This window comes from Arachis hypogaea, chromosome 17 (genome assembly GCF_003086295.3).
Source record: "Arachis hypogaea cultivar Tifrunner chromosome 17, arahy.Tifrunner.gnm2.J5K5, whole genome shotgun sequence".
NCBI classification, from domain to species: domain Eukaryota; kingdom Viridiplantae; phylum Streptophyta; class Magnoliopsida; order Fabales; family Fabaceae; genus Arachis; species Arachis hypogaea.
Window position 1 is genome coordinate 60,089,503 of NC_092052.1, and position 8,131 is coordinate 60,097,633.

Genomic DNA, 8,131 nt, shown 5'->3' on the forward strand with positions numbered 1-8,131 from the left:
GAAACAGGATAATTGAAAGGTGAGAGAACTAAATAGGGATAGTTTGAGAAGGACTTGAGGTTTATTAGAGGGAGAAATGTTGAATGAAAATCATGGTGTCTGAGAACAGTCAGTTGGTCTAGCATACCTTACTATTTTTCTGGTTTAGTATATTTCTAGGCTTGGATTTCTGTTTGTTAAAGTATTAGGATTGCCTAGAGGAATCGTGTAGTCTTTACGTTGTCACTGCTTTGGAACTGTTACCTCTGCTGAGAACCGCAAAAGGGATAATGTTCTCATCTATTTCGGGAATTTTCATCTTACAGGTATTGGATGTGATGCACCTTGTTGAGTGTGCAGAAGCTGCTTTCATTTATCTCCTTTGAGTGTGTTTAGCATGAGGACATGCTAGTGCTTAAGTGTGGGGGAATTGATGAATCCATATTTGATGATGATTTTTGGTTGAAATTGAATGGATTCCATCATATAAACTTGCACTTATTCCACTAAATAGCATGCATTTGAACTTTCCTCCTAAATTTGTGCTTGGTTATGAAAACATGCTCTTTTGTACCTAATTTGATTAATTTTATTCCAATTACCTTCCATTTGATGCCTTGATGTTATTTGTGAGTGATTTCAGAGGTATAAAGCAGGAATGGCTTGGAGAAAATGATAGAAGAGCATTCAAAGTGGAGGAAGCATGAAGAATCAAAGGAGAAAAGCTCAGCCTAGTGTGCGTGCACACAGACATTTGTGCGTACGCATAGCCATCGAATCAGAGCCACGGGTGCGTGTGAGCCGCGTCGCGCGTCCAATCAAGCATCCCCTAGTATGCGTGCGCAATGGTCGAGATTTTTCCCAGAGTGTGCGGACGCACACGTCTGTGTGTCCGCACAAGTGGACGCACATGCCTTCATTAAAATAGCACGTGACTCACGATTTCGATGGATTTTAGACCCATTTCTAAAGCCATTTAGCTCATAAGGAAAGGAGAATGAAGGGCATAACATATCATAACATTAGTGTAGCTTAGGAGTAGTGGTAGATAGTTTTTAGTGTAGTTTTTCTTTAAGTTTTTCATCATCTTCTCTACTAGGGTTTATACTAGGGTTTTACATTCAAGTGCCATTTCAATTTTGATCTTGGATTTTGCTAATTCCCATTGTAAGTATCTCTTGCTATTACCCTTTATAGTTACATTGTTCTTACACTTTCTTATAATTCAAGTTATAGTTTAATTTAACTTCTCCTTTGCAATTTCTATTTCTTGTTGATGAAATTGATCTTTGATGATTGTTACATGCTTTCTTGAGTCTTTATTGTTGATTGAGATCATTTGTTGCTTTTGGTTTCAAGCTTTTTCTCATTTTTCCCATGTTTAAGCTTTTTGCCCACCAAGTGTTTGACAAAATGTCAAGCATGATTTTGAGCTAGTTTTCTATCTATTGGCTTGGGGAAAGTGAGCAATTGGGTTCCTAGAGTTAGAATGTCCAATATTTAGTGTCAATTTTGGATTGTTAATTGTTCTTGTTTCTACTAGCGCTAAGTTGTTGCTAAGTTAATTAGCAAGAAATTTAGGATTTGTGGGTTAAGAACACTTATACTCATTTAACTTTATCTCCGATGTGAGGTTAACCAAGTGAGATTGATCCATTCTAGTTGGCATAGTTGTGGTTCCAACAAAGAAAGGACCCTTAGCTCACTCCAAGCCAAGATGCCTTTTATGCTTCAATTCCTTTATACACATTTACATTAGTTCCTTTTATACTTTACTTGTCTATATTGCATAGTCACTTCCTTAATTCTTTTATTAGTTCATTTATTATAATTGTGCATGTTCTTTCATTGCTTTATATGTTTATCTCTTCATTACAAACCCAAACCCCATGATCCTCACAACCAAGATTGCACACTCATTGGTCTCAAGTGTCCTTGGGAGACGACCCGGGAATTGAAACTCCCGGAATTGAATTAGTTTTGAATTATAACATATCTTTAGATTAAAGATTTGACGTGGTGGATTGATCGTTGGTCCAAGCTATACCTTCAACGATAAGATTCTAATTTATGAAAACCTAGATTGACGGTGAATCCCGCCGTCGTCAAATTTAGTGCCGTTGCCGGGGAATAACCTCAAGTGCAATGAGTTCTAAAATTTTGGTTGTTATGAATATGTAAATAGTATGAATATTTGGTTTTTGTTTGCTCCTTGGTACTACTTTGTAGATATTGTTCCCATTTAGCTAGTCTTGGTAGTTGGTAATTGTTAGGTTGGTTTATGTTTATTTGTCTATTCTTGTTTTGCTTTTCATAATTGCATGCTTCTATTGTTTCCACGGTTGAATGACACGGTTGCTTCCAGACCCGAGCTTGGCCTTTTTTGATCCGGAAAGAGAAAGAACTTTAACTCATATTAGGCAAGCTCGGCGCCAGCTAGCGTTCGTGAATAGTGAATCGGGCTTGCTTGAAGAGCACTCCAATTCACTATCACCATCAATCCGTGACCATCATTCATCAATCAACGAGGAAATCTTATATTCATCTGTGGGGAGTGCTGAAATCTCTATGAGTGACTCAGGTGACGACACCATGGCTGATCCACCTCGTAGAATCACCTCAAGGGAAACCGAGTTCCTGATATTAACTTGCAACCAATACAAATCCGGTATCCGGCTTTGGATCCGAATTTTGAGCTTAAGACCGGCACAATCAACTTGCTCCCTAAGTTTAATGCACTACCTAGGGAGGATCCTCTTAAGCATCTTAAGGATTTTCAAGTTGCATGCTCCACTGCGAGACAACATAGTGCAGATGTAGTAGCAGTTTTGGTGTTCGCTTTCCCCTTCTCTTTGAAGGAAAAAGTGAAAGAATGGTTTTATACTCAACCGGGAGATGTGATTTTTGATTGGGACTTGTTGCGTAAGGAATTTCTGGAAAAGTTCTACCCACCACAAAAGACAGACAAGCTGCGAAAGGAGATCTCTTGCATTGTGCAACGAGACGGGGAGACTCTTTATGAATACTGGGAGAGATTCAAGAAGTTGTTGGAAGCTTGCCCCCACCATCTTATTGACGAGGTAGTCCTTATTAGCTATTTCTGTCAAGGGATGAACCCCCAAGATAAGCTTCTCCTAGATGCCTCTAGTGGAGGATCCCTTACCAAAAACAAGACTACCGAGGAAGCTTGGGAGATCATAGCAGATTTGGCGAATTCTACTCAATACTCAAGGGCAAGAAACCCACAACCAAAAGCTTTAAGTGAAGTTTCTCCCTCCAGAGATGCCATTTGACAAAGACCCTCGGTGAGATGACAATTTTGTTGAGACAAATCACCCAAGGGCAACAAATCCCTCAAGCCTTGATAGCTCCTCCACCTCAAGCCTTGTTAGCTCCTCCATCTCAACCCCCCAAGAATTGAAGGACCACCAAGATCATGTGGTATTTGTGCTTGTAACAACCTTTATACTGATAAGTGCCCTCAACTCCAAGAGGACACTACATTAGCAGTAGCCAATTCATATCCATAAAGACCCAACTACAATCAACATGGAGGAAATCAAAACCAAGGGTGGAGGGATAATTCTAATCAAAGGTGGAACCATGCCCCACAAGCTTAACCCTAAACCACAATACCAACAATCCTACCAACACCCTCCATAATCTCAACCTCAAGGGAGGTATCAACATCCAAATCGAAATAGTAGATCCAATCCTCCTCAAGGTAATCAAGGTCCTCCTTCTAATCAACCCTACATGAATGACACACTCCAATCCTTTATGTAACAACCCTAATTTTCGAGTACGCGAGATCATTTCTGAATACACGGATTTCTCCGAAAGATCAGTAAAGGGAATACCTCTTCTGTATCAACAAGCATCTCAATCCTCATTGTCATTATGTCATCCTTAAGCTAGAACCTTTTCTGAGGCAAGCTCGATAACGCGGTCACAAAGAACCTAGTTTTTGAACCGTATCGGTTAGGGATTTTGATTCGGTTTTTCGTAAATAGTCTCAGTTTGACAAACCGGACTCGATTTATGATAGGAGAGAGATAATAGTATAATATTATCATTATATTAGTATTAGAAAATGCTTGAATGATATTATAAGGTTACTTGGTTTGTTTTAGTTAAAAACAGAAAATCGGTTTAACCAGGTTTACGGTTTACTGGTGCAGCTTAGCACCAGCACTCTCTGATGACTTTATCAATGCTAAGGCCTCATTATTCATGTTTTATTCTCATAATAAATATGTTACTAGTGTCATTTATGCTAGTAGCTCAGAAAATAATTTTTAGAGATGTTTTTACAAGTGTTCCGATACACCTAGTTTTAGTAGTTATACACCTGAGATATTTTAATATTATTTTAATCCACCTCCAAGCCAACCAATCACAACTCACCTTACACCCCCAAGACCTCCAAGGCTGTCTCATTTCATCATTTTGGCCGAAAATAACAAGAGAGAAAAGAGAGAAACTTTCCTGAACACTTAATCTTCAAAGCTTGATTTCTTCTGAACTAAAACTCAAATCAAAAGTTCGATTTCACCAAAATGATCCTCTCTTCTTCCTCTACATAACCATGTAACTTATCAAGGATAGAAATAAGGTGAGATGGCTGTCTCCCTCCCATTTCAATTCGGTTTTCAAGGAAAACCATGCAAAACATGTGTTTTCTTGATGTTTTTCCTTAGGAATCATGCTTAACTTGACTTGAGGGCCAAGAAACATTAATTTTCAGCAGATATAAGGTGAGATATCTCTTCCTAATGTGCTGAGGGGGATTTGTTCAATTGAGAGTTTGTGGATTTAAAGTTGTTCTTGATGTGTTTTAGGAGGAAAAAGTGCTTAAGGACCACCTGAAAGTCTAACCGAATTTGGAGCAGCAAATCAAGGTAGGGTGTCACGAAATTAATCTTGATTATTTGTGTTTGAGTTGTGTAAATGTTGTATAAATTGGCTGTGCTAAAAATTGGTTGCATATATGATTGATTCTTGGTGAAAATTTGGTGAAAATTTGATGAAATTTGATGAAATTCAAGCTTTAAAGTTCATGTTCTTGGGCAGCTGGAAAAATGAAACCCTAAGCTTAAATTGAGGTTCAATTTATGTTTAAATCATGTAGAAAAGATGGGATTTTAGTGGCTGCAATTTTATTTTGAATTATGGTAAAAATCGGTTGCTGAAAAGACTGAAAAACGGGTAAAAAAAGAGAAAGAATCTGAAGAATTTATGAAGAACATGAAGAACACTTTGAGTGTGGTGAAGAACATTGAAGAACACCTTTTAGATCTTAGAAAGGGCAAGGAAGTAAATATTTTGGTGTTTGAGGGGTTATTGTGTAATTTCTGAAAGTTAGGGTGGTTAAAGTAAAAATATTAAAAGTTACGGGTGGTAAAAAGTGAATTTTTAAAGGTTAAAAGTTAAAAAGGGGTAATTTTTGAAAATTTAATGATAAAATAATAAATAATAATAAAATATTAAATAATAATATTTAATTAAAAATAATATTTTAATAAAAATAATAAAATAATACGAAAAAGGCAGTTTTCTGTAAAAGCTTTAGAAAGACAACTTTAAGCGCAGAATCTCATAATTACCTTCATAAAACACTTAGGGAGTGGTAAGAACATATTAGTGAGGCAAAGATAAATGAGAGATAAAAAGTTAAAGAAAAGATAAAAAAACCAAAGAAAAGTCTGTAAAGTTTTAATGACAGAAAAACAGACAGAAATTAGTGAACGAACTAGGGCAACATAGTTAGTCATTGAGTTGAGGCTAGGGTTAGGTATAATATGAAAAGTTAAACTGTTTTAGTATAGACTTAATGAACCTATATTTGGGACAGGCTAACTATTCATATCGAAATTTACATAAGCTTTAAATACATATGTTATGAAGAGAAATCAAAGCAGAGTAAAGAAACACAGAGAACAGAGTAACCAGAGAAAAATAAAGAGATACAGAGAAATGAGTAATCAGAGCAGAGTAAAAAGACAAAGAGAAAAGAATAATGTGATAAAGAGAAATGGTTTGAGTTACGATGTTGTAAAAGTAAAAGTTGTAAAGTTTGTATAGCATGATTGAACAGAGAAAGAAAGAGGTATTGCATAAGAATGTGAAAGTGATGATGAATAATGAGAATGATAATGAATGATGATAATGAGAATGATTATGTGATGATCTGCTGTGTGAAGGCAGTCAGATAGATGGTGGTACGACCACTGAGAGTGCTTTCCTGGGATACTTAGCTATAATGCTATTCTGTAAGTCAGAGGACTCTTACAGAGGTATCGAGAACACATGACTAGCATATACTCCTGTAAGTCAAAGGACTCTTACAGTGAGAGTGTGTGTGTATGCTCCTATAAGTCAAAGGACTCTTACAGTGAGAGCGTGTGTATGCTCCTGTAAGTCAAAGGACTCTTACAGAGAGTGTGTTGGGCAGATATAAGTTAACTAGCTCCGCCATGCAAGTCAAAGGACTCTTGCAGTGGTTTGCCTCACAAGTCAAAGGACTCTTGCGAGGGGCATTGCCAACAGGGAAGCTTTACCTGGTCAAAGGACTCTGGGTAACGTCGGGAGCGGGTATGTAACCGACAAATGAGCTCATTACCTGCGCTAGGGCTAGACATGCATCATACTTGGTAGTGCATTTCCTTTGTTATGATTGTGGTATGAATGTATGTTTTCCTTGTTTGTATTCTATTCTCTGTGTCTGTTTTGTATTTTCTTGTATCCTTCTGTTTGTGTTCTGCTATCTGTTTTCTCTATCTTCTTTATTTATCTGTATTTTCTATTTACTGTTTTTTTGTATTATGCTATTTACCTGCTAAATAACACGGAATTAATGAACTTAACTAATAACCCCGGCCCTACTAAGAACTCCCCAGTTCTTACCCCTTCTCTCTCCCTTCCCCCTTCAGATGGAAGCAAGAGTTCCTTTCCGTAGTTCGCTGACGACCGTTTGCAAAAAGGATTCCGCTCTAGCTAGTCTTCTGAGTCTAGGGTGAATCCCATTCTCTGTTTATATGTATATACTATGAGACCAGCCAATGTCTGCACCCCGTTTGTACGTGAACTTTAACCTAAATCCTGTGTACGAGACTCCTATTGTGTGGCTACTTGATGAGGTACCAGAGAGACGCCGTATGGTAATGTCTGATCGTGCAGAGGAGTAACAGATGAAGTTCTACCTTTTGATGACGTTCCACCTGACTTGAGTTTTGGAGACCTAGAACGTACTTTCCCTCGCTTTAGTAGTTTAGAGGGACTAGGCGAGTATAGAGTCTAGGCTAGCCTAGGTGCCAGCTTAGGGACCTCTTGAACAGGTCAGGACCTGGGATGTTGTATGTATATATATGTATATAGATATTATTTAGCTATATCTAGGGGTGTTCTAACTAAAAGTCTATACTCTAATAAAGGCTGGATCACTAAATGTTGTTAGCTGCTTGTGATGTATTTATGTGTGGTTGCTTATAACTGTTTTATCTGTTATTATTTGTGAATTGCTTATAAATGATTCTATTTATTAATTCAAACGTTTTCAAAAAAAAAAGTACCTCGCTAACTAACTACGCTTTTAACAACGAATCAGGCTCATATAATAAATAATAGACAATAATTAGGATGACAAATTGGTAGCACTCAGTTTCTGGTATGTCTTAGGCGTACTGAAAATTGGGTCGTTACACTTTATGCAAGAGCAATGGGAATTTCACAAGAAACAAGAAGCGTATATGTCTACAATTGCCGAAGCACTCACCCATTTGACTCTTTCTCCTCCTACTACACAAAATGCCCAACAAGCTTCAACTTCTAGTGGTTTGCCCTCACAACCTCAACCGAATCCTAAGGGAAGCATCAATGCTATTACCCTTAGGAGCGGCACCAAGTTGGATGAAATTGGTGTTGTGCCTACAAGCTTGAGTGAGGAAACCCACAAGGAAGAGTTAGGAGAGGATATGGGAGTGATAAATGATGAAGAGAAAGATGTTGAGAAGGATGGGAAAGAACCATTCAAGGCCAAGGAGCCGAAGAGGAAAAATCCGATTGAAGAGCCTATGCCCATTCCATTCCCAACCTTGGCGAAGAAGGCGAAGAAGCAAGAACAACTTGACCCCAACATGGTGGAAATTTTTAA

At 37.8% G+C, this 8,131-nt stretch overlaps 1 non-coding gene across 1 annotated transcript; it reads right to left on the reverse strand.

Moving 5' to 3' along the window:
* Window positions 1-2,945: 2,945 nt before the first annotated feature.
* Window positions 2,946-3,052, reverse strand: LOC112768079 (small nucleolar RNA R71). Its single transcript, XR_003185518.1, has one exon. It is a non-coding gene; the product is annotated as a small nucleolar RNA R71 (small nucleolar RNA).
* Window positions 3,053-8,131: the final 5,079 nt, after the last annotated feature.